The sequence below is a fragment of the Chlorocebus sabaeus genome, chromosome 25 (assembly GCF_047675955.1).
Source record: "Chlorocebus sabaeus isolate Y175 chromosome 25, mChlSab1.0.hap1, whole genome shotgun sequence".
Taxonomy (NCBI): domain Eukaryota; kingdom Metazoa; phylum Chordata; class Mammalia; order Primates; family Cercopithecidae; genus Chlorocebus; species Chlorocebus sabaeus.
In genome coordinates, this window is record NC_132928.1 from 13,293,688 (window position 1) to 13,319,795 (window position 26,108).

Consider the following 26,108-nt stretch of genomic DNA (forward strand, 5'->3'; position numbering starts at 1 on the left):
CCAGTTATAGAACATTTGTTAAAAAGTTATATTGTGAACATAATACATACAAGACAAAATATCTTTCTCATATAATTTTGAGAATTCCTTAAAAATTGCTTTCCCAAACAAAAGACAAATATAAACCAAGACAAAATATGGATTCAAACACCTTCAGAGTAACCATCATGTGTTAATAAGGGGGCATTATATGCTTCATTAGAAAGCTGAAGAGTAGAAAAATTATTAATAAAGACAATTTCTACTATTTTTATTTTATAATATTGAGGGACTGTTTTCTCAGAAAGTCATACTACAGTTTTACATATATTAATTAGTAAACTCTGACTATATCTTTAAATTATATCTCATTTTTACACATCTACCCTGAGTTTTCAGCATGGCTATCTTTTGCTTATCATTCAAATATTGATATATTATATTTTGAGATATCTTTGCTGACCACCCAATTACAAAACATTCTTAAGTCTTTTACATCATCCCATGTTATTCTCATTACAGACTTCGTAAAATTAATTTATTTGTTTACTTTTTTCCTCTCTGTCCAACATAAACAGAACAGTTTTGGTCATATAAAAAGCCCCCAATACGTATTTGTCACATAAATGTTGAATGAATAAAGAGAGATTCTCTAAGCCCTGGTCTTATAGTTAGATTGTCATTTAAGATGGTCACTACAATAATCTGAGCATTATGTAAATTTTCACTTGCAGAACAGTTTTTCTCCCTGAAAATCTAAGGTCAAGAGCTTTGTTATATAGTATAGGAAGACTGTAAACTATAGTTTTACCTCCCAGAATCTCAGTTATATGTCTAACCTATTTGAGTTACAGTGCATCAGATTTGTCTTTCCATTTCACCATTCAGATCTACAAGAAATTGAAACCTGATTTTTCTGAATTCAAACTTCTATTTCAAGTCCATTTTATAGGGATGCTAGACAACTTTGGGTGGTTCTGTGCTTGTAAATAATTAACAACTGACTAAGAAAAAAAAGCCCACCACAATCAATTTCAATTTACCAGTGAGATGTCACTGAACATGGAATTCAGAAGAGATGTACTTAATCTGCTCTTATGAACCAGTGCACAGTACTTCAGCATGCCACTGGCTCTAGATTTCTTTCTTTAACATCTTATAAAGTGGATCAAATTATTGGATGGAATTTTGAAAGATTGTACCATTTATAAGCAGGATATTAGCTGTAGCTCTTGTTATTTTTTAAGTTGGAGAAGTTTTTCTCTATTCCTAGTTTTTCTGAGAGTGTTTTTTATGAAAGGTGTTGAATTTTGTCAGCTGCTATTTCTGCATCAATTATTATGATCATGTGACCATTTTTTCTTTAGTTTGTTAATAAAGTGGAATATATTGCTTGGTTTTCAAATGTTGAACTAGCATTGCATCCCTGGAACAAAACCACCTTTGCGTGTATCTTTGTGTGTAATTATTTTCATATATTGTTAAATTCTATTTGCTAAAATTTTGCTAAGGATTTTACATCTGTATTCACAAGAAATATTGCTCTATGGTTTTGTTTTTATATATTGTGTTTGCTTCATTTTGTTATAAGGATAATACTCTCATAAAATGAATTACAAAATCTTCCTTCCTGTTATTTTCCTATAAGAAATGCAGAACTGGTGTTAATTACTCTTTAAAGTTTTACTAGAATACTCCATGTATTTGTCCATTTTTATACGGCTGTGAAGAAACACCTGAGACAGAGTAAGTTGTAAAGAAAAAGAGGTTTTTATTTGTTTATTTATTTAGAGACAGAGTCTCGCTCTGTCACCCAGGCTGGAGTGCAGTGGCATGATCTTGGCTCACTGGAACCTCCACCTCTGGGGTTCAAGCTATTCTTCTGCCTCAGGCTCCTGAGTAGCTGGAATTGCAGATGCTCACCACCCATACCTGGCTATTTTTTTTTATTTTTTATTTTTTGTATTTTTAGTAGAAACGGAGTTTCACCATGTTGGCCAGACGGGTCTCAAACTCCCACCCACCTTGGCTTCCCAAAGTGCTAGGATTATAGGCATGAGCCAGCATGCCTGGCCAGAAGAATAGATTTAATAGACTTACAATTCCACATGGCTTGGAAGGCTTCACAATCATGGCAGAAAGCATAGGAAGAGCAAAGGCATGTCTTACATGGCAGCATGCAAGAGAGAAGTGTCGAGCAAGGAACAGGCAAAGCCCCTTTTGAAACCATCAGATTTCATGAGAACTAACTCACTATCATGAGAACATGATGGGGGAAACTGCCCCCATGATTCAATTATCTCCACCTGGTCCCTACTGCAACACATGGGGATTATGGGAACTACAATTCAAGATGAGATTTGGGTTGGAACACAGCCAAACCCACCTTGGCCCCTCCCAAATCTCACGTCCTCACCATTCAAAACAAAATCATGCCCTTCCAACAGTCCCCCAAAGTGTTAACTCATTCCGGCATTAACTCAAAAGTTCAAGTTCAAAGTCTCATTTGACACAAGCCACGTCCCTTCTGCCTACTGGCCTGTAAAATTAAAAGCAAATTAGTTATTTCCTAGATACAATAGGGGTACAGGCATTGGGTAAATATACGCATTGCAAATGAGAGAAATTGGCCAAAACAAAGGGCCTACAGGTCCCATGCAAGTCTGAAACCCACTGGGGCAGTCATTAAACCTCAGAGTTACCAAATGATCTCCTTTGACTCCATGTCTTATATCCAGGGCACACTGATGCAAGAGGTGACTCCATGGCCTTGGGTAGTTCAGCCTCTGTGGCTTTGCTGGGTACAGCCTTCCTCCTGGCTGCTTTCACAGGCTGGCATTGAGTGTCTGTGGCTTTTCAAGGCACACGATGCAAGGGATCGGTGAAGCTACCACTCTGAGGTCTGAAGGACGGTGGCCCCCTTCTCACAGCTTCACTAGGCAGTACCCCAGTGGGGACTCTGGGTGGGGGATCTGACCCCACATTTCCCTTCCACATTACCTTAGCAGAGGTACTTCATTAGGGCTCTGCCCCTGCAGCACATCCTCTGCCTGGACATCCAGGTATTTCCATACATCCTCTGAAATCTAGGTGGATGTTCCCAAACCTCAATTCTTGTCTTCTACGCACCTGCAGGCCCAATATTATGTGGGAGCTGCCAAGGCTTGGAGCTGCCATTCTCTGAAGCAATGGTCTGAGCTGTATGTTGACCCCTTTTAGCCACGGCTGGAGCAGTGGGGACATGGCACAAAGTCCTTAGACTGCACACAGCAGGGGGGCCCCTGGGCCAATGAAACCATTTTTTCCTCCTAGGTCTCCAGGCCTGTGATGGGAGGGGCTGATGAGACATGCCCTGGAGACACTTTCTCCATTGTCTTGGTGATTAACATTTGACTTCTTGTTACTTATGCAAATTTCTGCAGCCAATTTGAATTTCTCTCCAGAAAATGTGTTTTTCTTTTCTACTGCGTTGTCAGGCTGCAGATTTTTCAAACTTTTATGTTCCGCTTCCTCTTTAACACTTACTGCTTAGACATTTCTTCCACTAGATACCCTAAATCATCTCTTTCAAGTTCAAAGCTCTGCAGATCTCTAGAGCAGGGGCAAAATGCTGCCAGCCTCTTTGTATAGCAAGAGGGACCTTTACTCCAGTTCCCCACAAGTTCCTTATCTCCAGCTGCGACCACCTCAGCCTGGCCTTTATTGTCCATATTGCTATCAGCATTTTGGTCAAAGCCATTCAACAAGTCTCTAGGAAGTTCCAAACTTTCCCACATCTTTCTGTCTTCTGAGCCCTCCAATCTCTTTCAAACTTTCCCATATTTTCCTACCTTCTTCTGAGCCCTCCGAACTGTTCCAGACTCTGCCTGTTACCCAGTCCCAAAGTTGCTTCCACTTTTTTGGGTGTCTTTACAGCAGTGCCCCACTACCCGGTACTGATTTACTGTATCAATCCATTCTCACTCTGCTATAAGAACAAACCTGAGACTGGGTCATTTATAAAGGAAGGAGGTTTAACTGACTTATAGTTCCTCAGGGCTGGGGAGGCCTCAGTAAACTTATGATCATGGCAGAAAGGGAAACAAACACATCATTCTTCACATGGTGGCAGCAAGGAGAAGTGCCAAGTGAGGGTGGGGGAAAGTTCCTTATAAAATCATCAGATCATATGAGAACTCACTATCAGGAGAACAGGATGGGAGAAACTGCCCCCATGATACAATTATCTCCACCTGGTCCCTCCCACAACATATGGGGATTATGGGAACTACAATTCAAGATGAGATTTGGGTGGGGACACAGTGAACACATATTGCTCCAGTATAACTATCTCAGATTTCTTTGGAAACAGAAATAATTTGTTATTAATTCAAAATAAAATACTACATATATATGTACATATGTGTGTGTGTGTGTGTGTGTGTGTGTGTATATATATATATATAGAGAGAGAGAGATACAAGGAAATGAGAGTCACATTAACATCATTAGGAATTTAACGTTACTGGAAGGCAGTTCAGAATTACCTTAAAACTCCAAAAGAAGACATTTTGAAGAAAAACTTGTTACTCAGTTCTGTCGAAGCTATGGCACCAACATGAGGTTAAGATTCTTTTGTACTGATAGATGGTCAAAATATTACCATTCATAACCTCATATTAAAATATTTAATATGCAAAGTGAAAAAGGAATGTAAGACTGGGGACAACATTAAACAAAGGAAATGACAAATAGTTATGATCCAAAGAAATAAATACATAAGTCAAAATATAAATTCAAAGTATCCATTGGTCTTTATGGTCTTCAAGGATACTTTCCTTACATAGGTGTTTAATAATTCAATTTTATTTAAGATCAAATCACAATTTTGTGTTTTGTACTGAATAATTTTCATGTGAACATAATATAGTGAGTTTATATTAAGTATAAGGTTCAATCCATAGTCAAAGGATATATGACATAATGGCTGTAAAATGAAAGATAAATGCTATAAAATTGATTCTCTATAGACGGATGGATAGATATAAATTTAGAAATTATGAATAAAAAAGAGAAATAGAAAAAGGTAAAGATACATTAATTTCTCTAACTTTCAAGTAGAAAGTCATTAGCTATTAATTAAGTATGTTATTTAGATATATACAAATAACAAGTAGAGGGCTGAAAATACTAATATATCCAAATATTTCAATGAGAAACTAGATGCTTTTTTCCTAGGATCAAAAGCAAGATCACAATATCACCTGCTACCACTTCCACCTAACAATATACTGAAAGTTCTAGCCAAGAAAATGAAATAAAAAACATCCAGATTGGAAAAAGAGAAGTTATTTGTATTTGCATATGGCATTATCTTATAGATAGAAAATCCTAAGGAATTAATTCAAAAGTATTAAAACTAATAAATTTAGGCTGGGCACAGTGGCTCATGCCTGTAATCCCAGCACTTTGGGAGGCCAAGGCAGGCGGATCAGGAGGTCAGGAGATCAAGACCATCCTGGCTAACATGGTGAAAACTTCGTCTCTACTAAAAATACAAAAAATTAGCCAGGCATGGTATCGGGTGCCAGTAGTCCCAGCTACTCGGGAGGCTGAGGCAAGAGAATGGCGTGGACCCTGGAGATGGAGCTTGCAGTGAGCCGAGACCACATCACTGCACTCCAGCCTGGGTGACAGAGCAAGATTCCATTAAAAAAAAAAAAAAAAAAAAGAAAAGAAAAAAGAAAACTAATAAATTCAGCAAGGTTGCAGAGTACAGAGTACAATATGAATACACAAAGATCAATTATATTTCTATATATTTCCACTGAATAATCTGAAGATAAAATTAAGAAAAATTCTTTTAAAATATCACCAAAAGATTAAAATATTTAGAAAAACATTTAGTAAAAGAAGTGCAAAATTATATTCTGAAAACCATAAAACATCGCTGAAATAAATTAAAGAAGCCCTAAATAAATAGAATGACACTCAATGCTCATGTATCAGAAGACTTAGTATTATTAAATTAACAACACTCTCCAATTGATCTATAGATTTATTGTAATCTTTGTTAAACGCTCACCTTACTTCTTTGCACACATTGACCAGAGGATCCTGAAGTTTGTATGAAATTCATGGGACTCAAAAACATCCAAGATAACCTTGTAAAAGAAGAGTTGGAAAACTCACCCTTCCCGATTTCAAAATTTACTATAATCAAGACAGTATGGTACTGGGATAAAGATAGACATATACACATATTCACTGAAATAGAATTGAGAGTCTAGAAATAAGCCCTCATATTTATAGTCAATTGATTTTTGACAACAGTGCCAAGACAGTTCAATGGAGTCGTTTTAACAATTGGTCCTGGGACAACTGTGTTTTTATATGCAAAAGAATGAAGTTGGACTCCTACCTCACCTCACATATAAACAAAGTAATTCAAATTAAACAAAATATTGAATATAAAAGATAAAACTATAAAATCTTGAGAAGAAAATATAGATGAAAATCTTCATGTCCTTGGATTAGCCAGTGGCTTTTTAGATGTGACACTAAACGCCTAAGAAACAGAAGAAAAAATGTATAAATTGGACTTCATTAGAATTAATATTTCAGAAGACACCAACAAGAAAGTGAAATAAACAACTCAAAGAATTAGTCGCAAAGCATATAATAAATATGTTATAATGAAGAAAATATTTGCAAAACATATATCTGATAAGAGGCTTTTCTAGTATATATGAAGAACATGAAGTGAATAATCAAAAGACAAATAACTCAATTTTAAAATGGGCAAATAATCTGAATAGTTATTTCGCCAAAGAAGATATAAAATGGCCAGCAAGCACATAAAAAGATTTTTGACATTATTAGTCATCAGAGAAATGCACATCAAAACCACTGTGCATGCCCACTTCTCAACCAGTGGGATGATTACAACTTAAAAAAAAAAAAAAAAAAAAAAGACAAAAGCAAAAGTTGGTGAGGATGTGGAGAAATTGGAGTCTTCTCACAGACTACTTATAAGAATGTAAAATGTGCACTGACTTTGGAAAATGGCTTGGTGTTTCTCAAAATATTAAAGATGGATTACCATATGACCCAGAAGTTTCACTCCTCTGTGTATACCATATATCCTCATAAAATCTTATTGATAAATGTCAATGCCACGTTATTTATAACAGTCGGAATATCCATCAACTGCTGAATAAATAAATAAAATATAGTATAATCACACAATGGAATATTATTTTACATTAAAAAGAAAGAAAGTACTGGTACCTGCTACAAAATTGACTCAAATCTCAGAAATTAGAGTAGGGGAAGGAAGAGGGACGAAGAAGAGAGAAAGCTTGTTTTGTTTTGTTTCCAAGTGCAAAAATCTATTTTAAATATATATGGAAGGAAAGACATGCTTTAAAATGTTAACTTTTTTGGTTTTAAAACATTTTTCCTTTTATATAAACTTTTTTTTATCTTTCCAAATCTGCTTTATCTCTAACTTTTATAGTCAGAAATAAAGGAGAATTTTCATTCAACCTGATATATAGCCAGAGAGAATTACACATAAGAATAGGAATGTGAATAAGAATGATAGAACTGTTTTCTGACTTTAAAATCCCACATTGTTTATCTTTAAATCATATTCATATGTTACCTTAATTTTTATTATTTTCTCATGCTCCAAGTACAGAGACCAAGTTTATGGATTATCATTACATGTGGAGATATTGTGTCAAGTCTACTTTGCCTAAATAATGTTATAAAAGATTTCTAAAAATATTTCCAGACATTGTCAATAGGATAACGGAACACACACTAAAGAAATTGTCAACAGTGTCAAAATTATAAGCTGCAAAATTGAATTCAAGGACATTTTAAAAAATTCATGCAATTTCAATCCTTAATAATATTAGGGAGCACAAAAGGAAATTAGGCAGTAGTTCAAGTTTCATTTTGTTATAATAACTCAGGAACGAAGCCAGCCCCAAATGGCCTGAGTGACTGTGTCGTGCGCTCTGTGTTCTGGAAGGGAACTTTCCTTCTGGCACTTGTCATTTGCAACTCTATCCAGTCTCATAAGATATGGCATGTTTGCCTTATTCTTCCATAAGAAATGTTGTAATTCTTCCTTATGTGAATGCCAAAATCTTGAGAGGGGCATAAAGTAATGCTCTGCATCACTGAATCCTAAAAATACTAATGCCAAAGTCAAGACACAGAGAACATCTAAGGCACAGTACTATTATTAATAGGAGAGAGGAAAATGAAGAGTAATAATGATTATTGAGGAGTAACTAACATGGAATCCTTGGATCCCTTGGGTTACTATGTGAGTGTACAGTTTATGTCTGTATAAATTGAGTAGGATACAATTTATGTCTGTGTCATACAATTGTTAAGTCTGTGTATTTTTCTCTTTTTTTCTCTTTTGTCTCTATTTTTGAGGGTGAGAGCTTTCAGTACTTTCATCAGATCCAAAAGGGATACATGAACCAAAAAAGATGATAATTACTTCACCATGGAAAAGAAGTCTGTCTTATAAATAGGCTTGGTTATTAGTTCAGGTACATATAATGTGAGTTTTCCAGAATGCCACTGCACTTCCCTCTTGTTTGCTTGAACTTAATGCATGAGTTACTTGACATGCATCCTGAGTTGGAGGTTAACTGTCCTTTTTCATTTCCTCATCTAGTGTGACTTAAGTTCAGATCAATCAAATAGAGTCCCAGGCCTAGATGATGCCTCTTCTGTACTTTGACGTATCTGGAGAAGGGTCTGTGGATCCACACCTAAAGTGCATACATCTAGAGATCTCAGTCTGCTCCTGACCCAAGGTGGGAGTGAACTGTTTGTCTCCATCCTTTCCCTGCACTGACCCCACTCCTCCACATATTTGCTGGTATTCCCAGAGTTCCTGCTATAGCCACCTCCACAGGTGATGGTGATAAGGTAGGGAGACGAGTCAAAGTCCCTCGCGTATGATCTGACTCATGTAGAATGCATTCAAGAAATATTGTCTGAATGCTTTCTTGTTTGAGACTTCTTTTTTTCATCCCTGCTACCTTCTCTCCCTTTTATTTTGCTTGTTATTGGGTTGAGCTGAGGAAGCCAAGGGGGTTCAGCCACCATAATCAAGATGGTGGCCGTCAGCTAGAGTAGTCCTCAAACTTTTAATGCACATGTGACTATCCTAGGTATCTTTTTAAAAGACAGATTCTGATTCAGGAAGTTTGGGGTTGGGGTTCAGATTTTACGTTTGTGAAAGTTCCCAGGTGATGCAATTGCTGCCAGTCTGTGAACCACATTTTGATAACCAAGGAGTCAGAACACTGTCTACCAAAGACGTGTAGACCAAAGAAGCTGAATGTAGATGGGGGTGGGAGAGGTGTGAGTGTGTACTCACGAGCACATGTATACACTTGGTCAGTTATGGGTTTACTTTGCTCCATCCACTGAATCTCATCTTAAAAGCAAGTGGTTTTCCAAGTTGTCCAAACTAAGTTAAGCTCGAATTGTGCCCTAGGCTCTGTCTTTAAAATTAGAGTATATAACCTAATAGCCCTTTTTAAAAGGAAATAAAAACAACAAATAAGGGAATTAAAAAGTTGTCTGAAAACCAAAAATATAGTTGTAATTATATAAAAAGAGAGAAGAATAGCAGATTGTACTGCTCAGCAAAGTATCAATAGGTTACTGCAATAGCACCAGAACAGAAAGAAATGATGAAGAGATATTTAAAAATAGATTAATAAGAAAGGAGACTGAGGTTGAAATAAATTAGATGAAATGGAAAGGCATCAGTGAAGGAAGCATTTCTAGGTCTGACCTATGGAAGATGGAATAATAAGGAACAGAGACCCTACTCATGAAAATTAATTGTTCTGCTGAAGTGATAATTTTTAAAAAAAGTACATTTAAAGTTTGAACAGAATATACTTTCTTTGCATAATGTACCATTTTTCTGCAGTTCATTAATGGTGTCTCTTCTGTTCAAAATTAGGTATTTGTCATTAATTACCATAACATGTCCAAAAGTTATCATGTGAACTTTCCTGAAGTATATTCTTATATTTTGTATGACTCAAATATTAAAGTGTACAAATAGAAAAAAATAATTAATGCATAAGTTTCCTTAGCTTATGCGAAACCTGACCATGAATAGTACAATCCATGGATATCGGATGTATACACTGAGGTGGTGAAGGATGTGAAAAGAGGGGAGTTTTCCCAGAGCTTCAATAGAGACATAAAGGTCTTGGCACAAGCCACATGGTCTCTCTTTTAGAGAATTAGGGAAGTTTAGTAGTAATATTTCTCATAGAGCTGGTAAATTGAGTAATATCCGATTATTCTGAGATTGTAGAGGATGAGACTTACAAAGACAGGAACAAAGGTCCTGGGGTATAAATGGCAAAAGAAGGGAAAAATTAATCTTAGTTGGATAGAAAGGTTAGTATTGCAGGAGTTATCCAAGAATCAAGGTTGTGACAAACTGCCTGAAAGTAAAATTGATGGAGGTGTAACTGAGATGAGGTCTTAGCCTCCAGTTTATGTTGAGTTCCACATGTTTGGACACATCTGACATCTTCTTGGGAACAAGCTCATTGCAAGGGCCTGGGTATACAAAATTGGCCAAATACTAATACCTCAGGCATTTAAGACTAGATTCGATAGCCTTAAATAGCCATAATAGCACTAGCAGAAGCATTAGGTAGTGACTGGATGTTGGAAGAACTGATTTAACTAGTAAGTGCAAGATAAAGTGATACAGGGCCCATTGCATTGCTACCAATAGCAACGTAGTTAGAATAGGCTAAACAGATGTAACAAACCCCCATATATCTAGTGACCCAAACAATATACAGGCTCATTTGTTGCTCATATAACCTCTCCAAGAGAGCTGTTCCTACCTCCTTGTTGTATCTTCTCTGTGTGACAACTCAAGGACACATGCTCCTTCCATTGTCTGGATCTGCCTTTAACTAGGGAAGGAAAAGACAATGTGGAAAACAACTTCCACTTTTAAAAAGCTTTGGTCGAAAAGAGGTGTGCATCCCTTCTGCTATCATGCCATTGATAATAGCTAGTCACATTGCTAACTAGTTACATAAAGGGCTGAAGACATGTAGTCTCTAGTAGGGTAGCCACTTTGCAGCTACAGTTGTGTACTATGGAAGACTATGGAAAATGAGTGTTGGTGGGGAGTATGTCATCTCTGCTCAATATACATGCAACAGAAGGTAGCCCAAGAGTGAAAGGGCATTCTCTTCCTCTCTACACACAGAACGGGATAGCTTCTCTTTAATGAGGACCTCTGAGAATAGAGTACCTCATCAGAATCTCAGGGGTGCCAAGCCATTAATATTGGTGGAAGTACCTGCTTGGAGGTGGACCCTGTAATAGCGGTAGATGCACCTGTGAAAGCACATATAGCAGCCTGTATCAGCAAGAGAGAATTGGATGTGGGAGGAGAAACAGCTTGTGTGCAAGGTGAAAAGATTTGCTCATGAGCACATGTGACAGGAAGCCCCAGGAACAAGGAAATGAGGAAACAGTTACTGCCCCCTACATGTTCCCAGAGGAGGGGCTGGGAGAGAAATTAAATATAAAGAGCATTAATTGCATAGAAGATGCTGAGGGATCATAGATTTGAAAGCAATATCAAAATATGGGTATTTTAAGACTTTTAGCAAGAACAGATACCATACGCTGTATATAGTTTCCTGGAGTTGTGATTAAAGGGTGAAAACAACTTTTGTTTAGATATGTAGGTAGATAAGTAGGTAGATATAGATATGAGAATAGTAAGTTTGTTTAAACAAATGATTCATTACATCATAGTGACTCTTTGTGCTTTTTGATAATACTGGCTGATATGGTTTGGCTGTGTCCCCACCCAAATCTCATCTTATAGCTCCCATAATTCTCACATGTTGTGGGAGTGTCCTGGTGGGAAATGAATGAACTGTGGGGGCAGGTCTTTCCTGTGCTGTTCTTGTGATAACGAATGAGTCTCATGAGATCTGATGGTTTTAAAAATGGGAATTTCACTGCACAAGCTCTCTCTGCCTGCTGCCATCCATGTAAGACATTACTGGCTCCTCTTTGCCTTCTGCCATGATTGTAAGGCCTCCCCAGCCATATGGAACTGTAAGTCCAGTAAACCCTCTTCTTTTGTAAATTGCCCAGTCTCAGGTATGTCTTTATCAGCAGTGTGAAGACAGATTACTACACTGGCTTATTGAGGAACAGAATATAATCAGCCTCCTTCATTCCTCATCTACTAAACCAATGTGCTGATCGTTTCTAGAGGCAAGGACACTCCAAAAATCAAGAAAGAGTCGATGATGAGCCTTCCTAATATTCTCCTGGACTGGATGCTGTCTCAGCTTCTGTTGGGCCAAAGAACCTGGCCTCTACCTCGACTTACCCACATGTTGTTTTGGTGCCACGTATGAAGTGCTGCATTTTGGGGTGTACAAGACAGATTAGCATATTGTTTAAAATGTGTGAGGACAGAAACTAGTCTGTAAGATTCTCATAGGTTCCACTTATCTTGCACTCATCATGTACAAAAATATGCCAAGCATTCTAGTTCATTAATTCAGTCCTTACGAAAGCTGGTAAAGCAGTTATTAATTTATCCACTGTAAAGTTGAGGACACTTAGCCTTTTGGAAATTAAGTAACTCCTCCAATATCACACAAGTAATAAGGAGGTTGTGCAGAAATTGAAAACCTGTGTATTTCCAAAGCTCATGCCCAGCTGGACGTTAGAGACATAGGGTTCCCACCTAAAAATGTGTTCCTAGCACTCAGCATAGTGTTTAATACTTAAGAGGAACCCTACAGCTGATGGCTAAACTGGGTATTTACTTACACTATCCAAAAGTAGGAAGGAAATATACCCATTTGTTTGTGAATTATTGTATCAAATCCTATTAATTTCATCCTAAATAGTAAACAAAATTCCTAAATAGGAAATAGCAATGTTCATATAAAGGAGCAACAAATTAATTTATTGGAACCAACACATTCCTCAAATAGAGATCTGGTTGATATTAGAGATTTAACGTACCTTCCTTAGTGCTTAATGTATAATAGAGATTCTACTTATCTTACATATATAACCTAGAAATTTGAATATTTTGTAAAGTTACTTTTTAGAAAATCTGATTTATTTGTTTTCCTTATCATCTCAGATGGATACCTTCCGCTCAAAATATATTTGGAATTTATATTTTCAAGTATTCAATTAACTAACGTATTAAGCAGGCATTATCCTATGTAAGTTCCTAGCAACTTTTACCACTTGTACTAAAACAAAAAAGATAGTTAAGCCAAATGAGTTAACTTTTCTGAAAGTGTATCTTTATACAACATTAACTATAGACATGGAAAATACATTTATTCATGTTAGAAATAAATGCTACTGTGAGATCTTTCATTTTGATAAAGTCAAAACACCTTCTTGTTAATAACTACTATATTAATTTTGCAGCAAATTACAGTAAGACCACACTGTATAGTTGTGCCATTCAGATGACATTTATGAAATGCTCTAATTTAACATGGTGACATATATTACCTGCATCTTTTACACGTTAGAGCTTATATCCTCTGAGCGAAATAGACCTAAACGAGTCAAAAAAAAAAGAGAGAGAGAGAGAGAATAATGCAATGTGAAATTATATCCCTTTGAGAACTAGAAGGACTATAATTACATTGCTTCCTCTTAAAACCATTCAAGTATGTAACCATTGCTGGGAACAGCAGTATGTGGGGAACCTCTTTACATTCCTTCTGTCTTGAACACTCAAAAGATTGAGAAAAAATATATTCCTTTCCTACTATAGTTTTATTTGAGCATGCTTCAGAATTTTACCTTTTTGTACACTCCTTAGAGATTATCGTGGGGAAGTTTAGAAAGCAGTTTCTTGGAAATGCCTTTTGGAGGGGGAAGGGAGCTATAAAAATATACCAGCCTGACAAATAACAGGCATTGTAGAATGGAAAAGAAAAGACATCTTGGTTTTACACCAGTTTAGAAGCTTTTCTTCTCAAATGAATATTTTCGACAGCTGAGCAAGATGATAAACAGCAGTATCACAAAACACTTAAATGGAAACAAGTATTATGATGTACATTATTCACCTGGCATTCTCCAATTCATGACATTTATATGTGGCAGAACCCGCTGCAGATTCATTTATTTATTTTTGAAGTGGAATGAGTACCTTACAAAGGTAGCCTGTTACATGTGGACTTTTCTTCTCTAGAGAGGCAGAAGCTTAAGGAAAAAAGTTATCATATCTGTACTAGAAATATGTAAGAAGTCTCAGAATCCACATCTTAGGGCTGAGAAGTCTCCTAGCAAGTAAAATATACTGTATACATATAGACAAATAAATGTAGATAAAGATTTTTTTGTGTAAACACCAGCAGTGTTGCAAATGATTAGATATTTCATAAATGCTTTTTCTAAAATCGTATTGCTGAAATCAATCTATTTCTAGAACTTATATTCAGATGCTTAAAGGTATAAATGCTTCAATACTGGCTAAGCTTAGAAAGGCTATGTTTCTCTGAGGCTCAGTGATGGACCTACCAACAATTTGATGAGATGCATGACTAAGAAGAAAACGAGAGTAAGACTGAATCCCTGTGAATTGATTGACTTGGTGCAGTGGCAGAGTAGGTAGCAAGTATTAAAGCAATAGTTCTTAAATGTTAGTGTTCATGAAAGTCGTCAACAGAACTTTTTTTTAATGAAGATTCCTAGGCTTTAACTTTAGGGACTTTTAATTCTTTAGGTCTGGTGTATTTGATTGTGGGCAATCAAAAGACTCAGCTTTGGAATACATGGAACAGATGTTGACTATAGATTTGTATATTCAAAATTTTTTGGTATTTAAAAATGGCATGTATGCTTTATTGAGTCAAACACTTTAAAAACTATGAATGTATGCTGTTTCTTTTTTCCGGGATTGGAGGACAATTTGGGGTAAGCATTCTGTTTTTAGGAAGTCATAATTAACTCTCTGCCAAAACTAAGTAGAAATTGTGATTTCTATAACTCCTATATTTGACAATATCTCCTAAAAATATTTCAGTGATATAGTATTTAATTGTAAATAATTCATCTAGTCACCAAACACATACAGGGATGTTCCTATATGCCAGGCACTGTGCGTATCAAGGTGTGTATTACAGTGAATAACTCAGGAAGTGTTCAATTGAATTTAACCTTGAAATGTATTGTTTATTATTACTATGTTTATTTTTTTTTATTTTTTTTATTTTTTTAAATTTATTTATTATTATTAAACTTCAAGTTGTAGGGTACATGTGCACAACGTGCAGGTTTGCTACATATGTATACTTGTGCCATGATGGTGTGCTGCACCCATCAACTCGTCATTTACATCAGGTATAACTCCCAATGCAATCCCTCCCCCCTCCCCCCTCCCCATGATAGGCCCCGGTGTGTGATGTTCCCCTTCCCGAGTCCAAGTGATCTCATTGTTCAGTTCCCACCTATGAGTGAGAACATGCGGTGTTTGGTTTTCTGTTCTTGTGATAGTTTGCTAAGAATGATGGTTTCCAGCTGCATCCATGTCCCTACAAAGGACACAAACTCATCCTTTTTTATGGCTGCATAGTATTCCATGGTGTATATGTGCCACATTTTCTTAATCCAATCTGTCACTGATGGACATTTGGGTTGATTCCAAGTCTTTCCTATTGTGAATAGTGCTGCAATAAACATACGTGTGCATGTGTCCTTATAGCAGCATAATTTATAATCCTTTGGGTATATACCCAGTAATGGGATGGCTGGGTCATATGGTACATCTAGTTCTAGATCCTTGAGGAATCGCCATACTGTTTTCCATAATGGTTGAACTAGTTTACAATCCCACCAACAGTGTAAAAGTGTTCCTATTTCTCCACATCCTCTCCAGCACCTGTTGTTTCCTGACTTTTTAATGATCGCCATTCTAACTGGTGTGAGATGGTATCTCATTGTGGTTTTGATTTGCATTTCTCTGATGGCCAGTGATGATGAGCATTTTTTCATGTGTCTGTTGGCTGTATGAATGTCTTCTTATGAGAAATGTCTGTTCATATCCTTTGCCCACTTTTGGATGGGGTTGTTTGTTTTTTTCTTGTACATTTGTTTGAGTTCTTTGTAGGTTCTGGATATTAGCCCTTTGTCAGATGAGTAGATTGCAAAAATTTTCTCCCATTCTGTAGGTTGCCTGCTCACTCTGATGGTAGTTTCTTTTGCTGTGCAGAAGCTCTTTAGTTTGATGAGATCCCATTTGTCAATTTTGGCTTTTGTTGCCGTTGCTTTTGGTGTTTTAGACATGAAGTCTTTGCCCATGCCTATGTCCTGAATGGTACTACCTAGGTTTTCCTCTAGGATTTTTATGGTATTAGGTCTAACATTTAAGTCTCTAATCCATCTTGAATTAATTTTCGTATAAGGAGTAAGGAAAGGATCCAGTTTCAGCTTTCTACTTATGGCTAGCCAGTTTTCCCAGCACCATTTATTAAATAGGGAATCCTTTCCCCATTTCTTGTTTCTCTCAGGTTTGTCAAAGATCAGATGGCTGTAGATGTGTGGTATTATTTCTGAGGACTCTGTTCTGTTCCATTGGTCTATATCTCTGTTTTGGTACCAGTACCATGCTGTTTTGGTTACTGTAACCTTGTAGTATAGTTTGAAGTCAGGTAGCGTGATGCCTCCAGCTTTGTTCTTTTGACTTAGGATTGTCTTGGAGATGCGGGCTCTTTTTTGGTTCCATATGAACTTTAAAGCAGTTTTTTCCAATTTTGTGAAGAAGCTCATTGGTAGCTTGATGGGGATGGCATTGAATCTATAAATTACCTTGGGCAGTATGGCCATTTTCACGATATTGATTCTTCCTATCCATGAGCATGGTATGTTCTTCCATTTGTTTGTGTCCTCTTTTATTTCACTGAGCAGTGGTTTGTAGTTCTCCTTGAAGAGGTCCTTTACATCCCTTGTAAGTTGGATTCCTAGGTATTTTATTTTCTTTGAAGCAATTGTGAATGGAAGTTCATTCCTGATTTGGCTCTCTGTTTGACTGTCACTGGTGTATAAGAATGCTTGTGATTTTTGCACATTAATTTTGTATCCTGAGACTTTGCTGAAGTTGCTGATCAGCTTAAGGAGATTTTGGGCTGAGACAATGGGGTTTTCTAAATATACAATCATGTCGTCTGCAAACAGGGACAATTTGACTTCTTCTTTTCCTAACTGAATCCCCTTGATTTCTTTCTCTTGCCTGATTGCCCTAGCCAGAACTTCCAACACTATGTTGAATAGGAGTGGTGAGAGAGGGCATCCCTGTCTTGTGCCAGTTTTCAAAGGGAATTTTTCCAGTTTTTGCCCATTCAGTGTGATATTGGCTGTGGGTTTGTCATAAATAGCTCTTATGATTTTGAGGTACGTTCCATCAATACCGAATTTATTGAGCGTTTTTAGCATGAAGGGCTGTTGAATTTTGTCAAAAGCCTTTTCTGCATCTATTGAGATAATGATGTGGTTCTTGTCTTTGGTTCTGTTTATATGCTGGATTATGTTTATTGATTTGCGAATGTTGAACCAGCCTTGCATCCCAGGGATGAAGCCCACTTGATCATGGTGGATAAGCTTTTTGATGTGCTGCTGAATCCAGTTTGCCAGTATTTTATTGAGGATTTTTGCATCGATGTTCATCAGGGATATTGGTCTAAAATTCTCCTTTTTTGTTGTGTCTCTGCCAGGCTTTGGTATCAGGATGATGTTGGCCTCATAAAATGAGTTAGGGAGGATTCCCTCTTTTTCTATTGATTGGAATAGTTTCAGAAGGAATGGTACCAGCTCCTCCTTGTACCTCTGGTAGAATTCAGCTGTGAATCCATCTGGTCCTGGACTTTTTTTGGTTGGTAGGCTATTAATTATTGCCTCAATTTCAGAGCCTGCTATTGGTCTATTCAGGGATTCAACTTCTTCCTGGTTTAGTCTTGGAAGAGTGTAAGTGTCCAGGAAATTATCCATTTCTTCTAGATTTTCCAGTTTATTTGCGTAGAGGTGTTTATAGTATTCTCTGATGGTAGTTTGTATTTCTGTGGGGTCGGTGGTGATATCCCCTTTATCATTTTTAATTGCATCGATTTGATTCTTCTCTCTTTTCTTCTTTATTAGTCTTGCTAGTGGTCTGTCAATTTTGTTGATCTTTTCAAAAAACCAACTCCTGGATTCATTGATTTTTTGGAGGGTTTTTTGTGTCTCTATCTCCTTCAGTTCTGCTCTGATCTTAGTTATTTCTTGCCTTCTGCTAGCTTTCAAATGTGTTTGCTCTTGCTTCTCTAGTTCTTTTAATTGCGATGTTAGAGTGTCAATTTTAGATCTTTCCTGCTTTCTCTTGTGGGCATTTAGTGCTATAAATTTCCCTCTACACACTGCTTTAAATGTGTCCCAGAGATTCTGGTATGTTGTATCTTTGTTCTCATTGGTTTCAAAGAACATCTTTATTTCTGCCTTCATTTCGTTATGTACCCAGTAGTCATTCAGGAGCAGGTTGTTCAGTTTCCATGTAGTTGAGCGGTTTTGATTGAGTTTCTTAGTCCTGAGTTCTAATTTGATTGCACTGTGGTCTGAGAGACAGTTTGTTATAATTTCTGTTCTTGTACATTTGCTGAGGAGTGCTTTACTTCCAATTACGTGGTCAATTTTGGAGTAAGTACGATGTGGTGCTGAGAAGAATGTATATTCTGTTGATTTGGGGTGGAGAGTTCTATAGATGTCTATTAGGTCTGCTTGCTGCAGAGATGAGTTCAATTCCTGGATATCCTTGTTAACTTTCTGTCTCGTTGATCTGTCTAATGTTGACAGTGGAGTGTTGAAGTCTCCCATTATTATTGTATGGGAGTCTAAGTCTCTTTGTAAGTCTCTAAGGACTTGCTTTATGAATCTGGGTGCTCCTGTATTGGGTGCATATATATTTAGGATAGTTAGCTCTTTCTGCTGAATTGATCCCTTTACCATTATGTAATGGCCTTCTTTGTCTCTTTTGATCTTTGATGGTTTAAAGTCTGTTTTATCAGAGACTAGTATTGCAACCCCCACTTTTTTGTGTTCTCCATTTGCTTGGTAAATCTTCCTCCATCCCTTTATTTTGAGCCTATGTATGTCTCTGCGTGTGAGATGGGTCTCCTGAATACAGCAGACTGATGGATCTTGACTCTTTATCCAGTTTGCCAGTCTGTGTCTTTTAATTGGAGCATTTAGTCCATTTACATTTAAGGTTAAGATTGTTATGTGTGAACTTGATCCTGCCATGATGATATTAACTGGTTATTTTGCTCGTTAGTTGATGCAGTTTCTTCCTAGCCTTGATGGTCTTTACATTTTGGCATGTTTTTGCAATGGCTGGTACCGGTTGTTCCTTTCCATGTTTAGTGCTTCCTTCAGGGTCTCTTGTAAGGCAGGCCTAGTGGTGACAAAATCTCTAAGCATTTGCTTATCTGTAAAGGATTTTATTTCTCCTTCACTTATGAAACTTAGTTTGGCTGGATATAAAATTCTGGGTTTAAAATTCTTTTCTTTAAGAATGTTGAATATTGGCCCCCACTCTCTTCTGGCTTGAAGAGTTTCTGCCGAGAGATCTGCTGTTAGTCTGATGGGCTTCCCTTTGTGGGTAACCCGACCTTTCTCTCTGGCTGCCCTTAAGATTTTTTCCTTCATTTCAACTTTGGTGAATCTGGCAATTATGTGTCTTGGAGTTGCTCTTCTCGAGGAGTATCTTTGTGGCGTTCTCTGTATTTCCTGGATTTGAATGTTGGCCTGCCCTACTAGGTTGGGGAAGTTCTCCTGGATGATATCCTGAAGAGTGTTTTCCAACTTGGTTCCATTTTCCCCGTCACTTTCAGGCACCCCAATCAGACGTAGATTTGGTCTTTTTACATAATCCCATACTTCTTGCAGGCTTTGTTCATTTCTTTTTCTTCTTTTTTCTTTTGGTTTCTCTTCTCGCTTCATTTCATTCATTTGATCCTCCATCGCTGACATTCTTTCTTCCAGTTGATCGAGACGGTTACTGAAGCTTGTGCATTTGTCACGTATTTCTCGTGCCATGGTTTTCGTCTCTTTCATTTCGTTTGTGAGCTTCTCTGCATTAATTACTCTAGCCATCAATTCTTCCACTTTTTTTTCAAGATTTTTAGTTTCTTTGCGCTGGGTACGTAATTCCTCCTTTAGCTCTGAGAAATTTGATGGACTGAAGCCTTCTTCTCTCATCTCGTCGAAGTCATTCTCCGTCCAGCTTTGATCCGTTGCTGGCGATGAGCTGCGCTCCTTTGCCGGGGGAGATGCGCTCTTATTTTTTGAATTTCCAGCTTTTCTGCCCTGCTTTTTCCCCATCTTTGTGGTTTTATCTGCCTCTGGTCTTTGATGATGGTGATGTACTGATGGGGTTTTGGTGTAGGTGTCCTTCCTGTTTGATAGCGTTCCTTCTAACAGTCAGGATCCTCAGCTGTAGGTTGTAGCTGTAGGAGATTGCTTGAGGTCCACTCCAGACCCTGTTTGCCTGGGTATCAGCAGCAGAGGCTGCAGAAGATAGAATATTTCTGAACAGCGAGTGTACCTGTCTGATTCTTGCTTTGGAATCTTCCTCTCAGGGGTGTACTCCACCCTGTGAGGTGTGGTGTGTCAGACTGCCCCTAGTGGGGGATGTCTCCCAGTTAGGCTACTCAGGGGCCAGGGACCCACTTGAGCAGGGAGTCTGTCCCTTCTCAGATCTCAACCTCCGTGTTGGGAGATCCACTGCTCTCTTCAAAGCTGTCAGACAGAGTCGTTTGTGTCTGCAGAGCTGCTGCGTTTGTTATTATTTACTGTGCCCTGTCCCCAGAGGTGGAGTCTACAGAGACAGGCAGGTTTCCTTGAGCTGCTGTGAGCTCCACCCAGTTCGAGCTTCCCAGCAGCTTTGTTTACCTACTTAAGCCTCAGCAATGGCAGGCGCCCCTCCCCCAGCCTCGCTGCTGCCTTGCTGGTAGATCACAGACTGCTGTGCTAGCAATGAGGGAGGCTCCGTGGGTGTGGGCCACTCCCGGCCAGGTGTGGGATATGATCTCCTGGTGTGCCTGTCTGCTTAAAGCGCAGTATTGGGGTGGGAGTTACCCGATTTTCCAGGTGTTGTGTGTCTCAGTTCCCCTGGCTAGGAAAAGGGATTCCCTTCCCCCTTGCGCTTTCCAGGTGAGGCAATGCCTCGCCCTGCTTCAGCTCTCGCTGGTCGGGCTGCAGCAGCTGACCAGCACCGATCGTCTGGCACTCCCCAGTGAGATGAACCCAGTACCTCAGTTGAAAATGCAGAAATCGCCGGTCTTCTGTGTCGCTCGCGCTGGGAGTTGGAGACTGGAGCTGTTCCTATTCGGCCATCTTGCTCCGCCCTCCATATTATTACTATGTTTAAATGAACTATGTGAGGTTTTTGTTGTTGTTGTTTTTTCTCATTGTCAATGAGAAACCCATCCTAACTTCAGAATTTTTATCTTTAAGTATATCCTATTTTAACCGCCCTTACCCATCCACTCTCAATGATTTCTCCTCACTTTGGGGCCTTGCCATGGAAGTGTGCCCTGGTCAGTGAGTTTTGAGAGTCCATGGAAGCTAGATTGCCCTCAGCTCTTCAGTTCCCACTGCAGAACTCTTGCAGTCACTGGCTTTTGTATCAGCAGAACCTCTCCTATTTTCAGTTGCCCATTTTCAAACTGGCTCACTGAACTTTGGGTTCTCCCGTATTCAGGTCTTTCAAAAGTCCAACACCCCTTTACTATCATCTGCTTTCTCCTACACAGGGGCTAATGCCATGCAGGTTTTGTGACTGTTGGTAGTGTGTGCCTACCTTCTTTTTTTGGGAGGCTTCTGGGCGCAGCTGGTCACCTAGTTTTGTTATAAACATTTTTAATGGCTTTGCTGTTGTTATGTTGCTATTTAGTTCTGTCAGCTTTTATCCTGGGGTTTAGAGAGATCCAAGAGTTCTGTGGCCACATAACCATTGATCTTGATTCCCCTGGAGTCTCTTTTGACTTTTACTGCCTAATTTAAGCTGAACATATGAGATACATGAAAAAAAAACTGAAAGCCCAAGCTATTTTGTTGTTTGTCTTTGTAGGTTATGGTTTCCATTTCTCCCTCTTTCTCAATCTATTTTGCCAATCAATGTCTATTCTTCCTTCACTTTTTGCCTACTCATTACAATATTCAATACACAAGCATAACTTTTACTCTACCTACCCTAGCCCCAGCATTTTTCTGGGAGTTTAAGTCTCTTATGAATCTGGGAAGAAAGGAACTAAAAATGAGCAGGGATGAATAGCAAAATGTGCAGGTCAACAAGTAGCAGGCAGGACATTAGAGTGAAGCTGTTTTCTTACCCAGAAGACTGACGATGGGAAAGAAAAAAAGAACAATGCAAAATTAGTAGAAGAAAAGAAACAATTAATAAAACATGAATGGATATTAATCAAATAGAAATTGGACAAAAAATGGTGAAAATGAACAAACTCAGTAGTTTGTTCTTTGAAAAGGTTAATAAAGTTGAGCAGAAAACACAAATTGCCAACATCAAAAACACAAACTACCAACATCAAAAACCAACATCAGGAATTTTAAAAAGAAGCATCAGTGTCACTGTACATTTTATAAACATTAAAAAATATAGTTTTATGAACAACTCTGCTAATAAATCTGATGTCCTGAATGAAATGAACAAATTAACACAGAACTAACAACAAAAATAGAAATATCCCCACATATATTAAAGACATTTAATTCATATCTAAAAACCTTTCAACAAGGAAAATCTCAGTCCCAGATGGCTTCACTGGTGAATTCACCACTAACATAAAGGAATAAATAATATTTATACAGAAACTCTTTCAGAAAACCAAGGAGGGGCATATATTTCTCAGCTCATTTTTGAGGGCTACCTAACTTTAATCCCATAACCTAACAAAACACTAAAAGAAAAGCCCATTAGAATATTCCATATGAACATAGATATAAAATACCTTAACAGCATGTTAGCAAATGGAATCCTGCAATATATAATAGGGTAATGCATCGTGGCTGATTGGATTTCTCCCAGGAATGCAAAGTTAGTTTAACATCTGAAAATCAATTAATGTAGTACGCCACGTAAGCAGAATGCAAAACAATTCCCATGTAATCATCTCAATAGATAAAAACTTTGAAAAAAAAGTCAAAACACTTTCATGATAAACACCCTCTGCCCACCAGAAATAGAAGAGACTTCCTCAAACTGAAAAGGGCATCTGCAAAAACCCTACAACTTATATTATGTTAACAATAAATGTTAAATATTTTACCACTACATCAGGAACAAAGCAAGGAAGTTTGCGCTTATAACTTCTATTCAAAATTGTAACAGAAGTTAATGTAGGACAAAGTGAAAAAACAAAAAGTCATGAATATCAAGAAAGAAGTGAGACTATTGTTATTTGCAGAAAATATGCCACTGTATAGACAGTAGGAGCATAAAATTTGCTTGGCAAGCATCAAGTCCCCCACATCCACTCCCCTCCTTCATAAAGCCATGCAAAATTGCTCTATATTCTAAGTAAGGGCGGGATGTTTGATGTGCAAATGCAACTGTAAGATAAATCGCTGAGCAATATTTTTGGCCACCATGTCCTTCCTATAGAAACTCTGGGACTATCACTGAGGGAGGGTTAGTAACGGTATGTGAGACTGGTGAGACATGTGGAAACCACCTCATGGTATTTGGACTTCGCTAGTTAGGCAAGAGGAAGCTATTGAATATTTCTGAGCACAGGAGTGACACAGAGGTGTACCAAGTAGGTCGGAGGCAGTGAAAGCAATCTACCTCAGTGGGGAAGAGTATTGTATCACAAACTTTGTTTAGAATTGCTAGTACTTGGTGATAATTAAAAGCAAAACAACTTTAATTGAATTTTGTTATTTTAATTTTACTTACAGAAAATTCATCCTCCTTTGTGTACCCAGGTGTTTCATTCTCACCATCTTACCGTAGGAGTATTATCATCGGAATTAGAGTAGATGAGGTAAGGCACAGTGGCTCATGCCTGTAATCCTAGCACTTTGGGAGGTTGAGGCAAGAGGACTGCTTGAGGCCAAGAGTTTGAGGTTATGGTAAGCTATGTTTCTGCCACTGCACTCCAGCCCAGGCAGTAGAGTGAGATTCTGTCTCTTAAAAAAAAAAAAAAAAAAAAGAATTGGAATGAATGAAAATTAATTTGATAGCAGTTTATTAAACAGATTGGGGAGAGGAACAGACTGGCAGATATCATTCAGTATACAATAGCTGGTTAGTGTTGGCAATTCTGAAAGAAAAAGTGGTAGAAACTGGAAGGTATTGCTAGTGTAGTATGACCTTTTAAAACTCACAGGGTGCATACCTTGTGGATGTATAAAACAATGTGAAAGAATAAATTTTCCAGAAAGTAAGAAGAGGAGTTAGAGACTTTTATAAAAGAGAAGTCTATGATGTTATCTAGGAAAGAAAAGAATTTCCGGAAGAATGTATGTATTGATGAAATGATTTCTTTTTGCCCTCATTTATATTTATTTTCTGCTCAAATGAAACACTTGAACTACGACTCAATTTCCGGGACAGACTTCCTGTTCCTACATTCTTCAGTTTGCTTTCTCAATTTTTACTTTGTTTAGCAATATCAACATTGCCTCATTGGGTTTTAGTGAATTTCGAGAGAATATGTAATCTATAGAACATTAGTTCTTCTCTCCCACCAGACAGATGAGTGCGTATAAAGACACGTATTTATATTGCTACTGTTTTAAAAGTGTTGCTTCAAATTACCTAAAATATGGCAACCATTATATAGAGAACCACTAATAAAAACTGTGTTTATATAATTTATCAGTATCGAAATCATGCTTCATATTTCCTTTAAGCACAAAATAATTATTTTCACACATGTGCAAGAAATCATATATGAATTATTTGATGCCTTGAATTCGCCCTTATAGAATTTCATCTCCTAATGTAAAGAAAACTGACTAGGGTAATTATTGCAGGATTGTACTCTTTCCTGTTGTCAGTAACCTTCCTACCAAATTCATTGTGAGATTTGTCACCCAATTGACTGTTCATATCCACCATTGCTCTAGAGCCTGGGCCAGCAGACTTTTGCTGCATAGTCCAAAATGATGACGTCCTGGGTGTGATTATAAGACAATATGAAGCAAACATTAGTGAACATCAGTGCTAACAAAGAAATTCACAAAATAACAATTGAACTGCTTGGCTGATTCTTCCACTGTGCTTTCAGCTCTTTATAGGTATAGGCCATGCCTTAAACTTCATTGAGTCTAGCACTGTTCCTGTTGCTATTATTATATTTGTAGCTTATGATAAGCAGAGTTAATTTAACATAGGGGTTATGAACATGGATTTCAGAGTTGGGCCACTTAGTAACTGTATTAGTCCATTTTCACACTGCTGATAAAGACATGCCCGTGACTGGGTAATTTATACAGGAAAAAGGGTTTAGTGGACTTACAGTTCCATATGGGTGGGGAGGCCTCACAATCATGGAAGAAGGCAAGGAGGAACAAGTCACATCTTATATGGATAGCGGCAGGCAAAGAGAGAACTTGTGAAGGGAAACTCTTGTTTTTAAAACCATCAGATCTTGTGAGACTTATTCACTGTCACGAGAACAGCACAGCAAAGACCTGCCCCCGTGATTCAGTTATTTCCCACTGCTCCACCCCCCCACAACACTTAGGAATTCAAGATGAGATTTGGGTGGGACACAGCCAAACCTTATCAGTAACTGCACCACCTCTAATAAGTAATTATCTTTCTAAGGTTTAAATTCTTCTGTAAAATGAAGATTCATGTATTTTCACAAATAATAAAATGATGAAAATTCCTACCACTTTGGAGCTTACATTGTAAAGTGATTTGGGGGGTCGGAAGAGAAAGAACAATCAATGAGTATAAAAATAAGTAAACTTATTTACTAAGTTAAGAGCTATAGGAGAAAACTAGACAAAGTAAAAGGCTTTGAGAGTGCCAAATTAAGGAAGGGAATTGCAAT

At 37.7% G+C, this 26,108-nt stretch overlaps 1 protein-coding gene across 2 annotated transcripts in view; it reads left to right on the forward strand.

Moving 5' to 3' along the window:
* USH2A (usherin) overlaps positions 1–26,108 on the forward strand; it is a 785,943-nt gene that overhangs the window by 137,031 nt on the left and 622,804 nt on the right. The window lies entirely within an intron of this gene.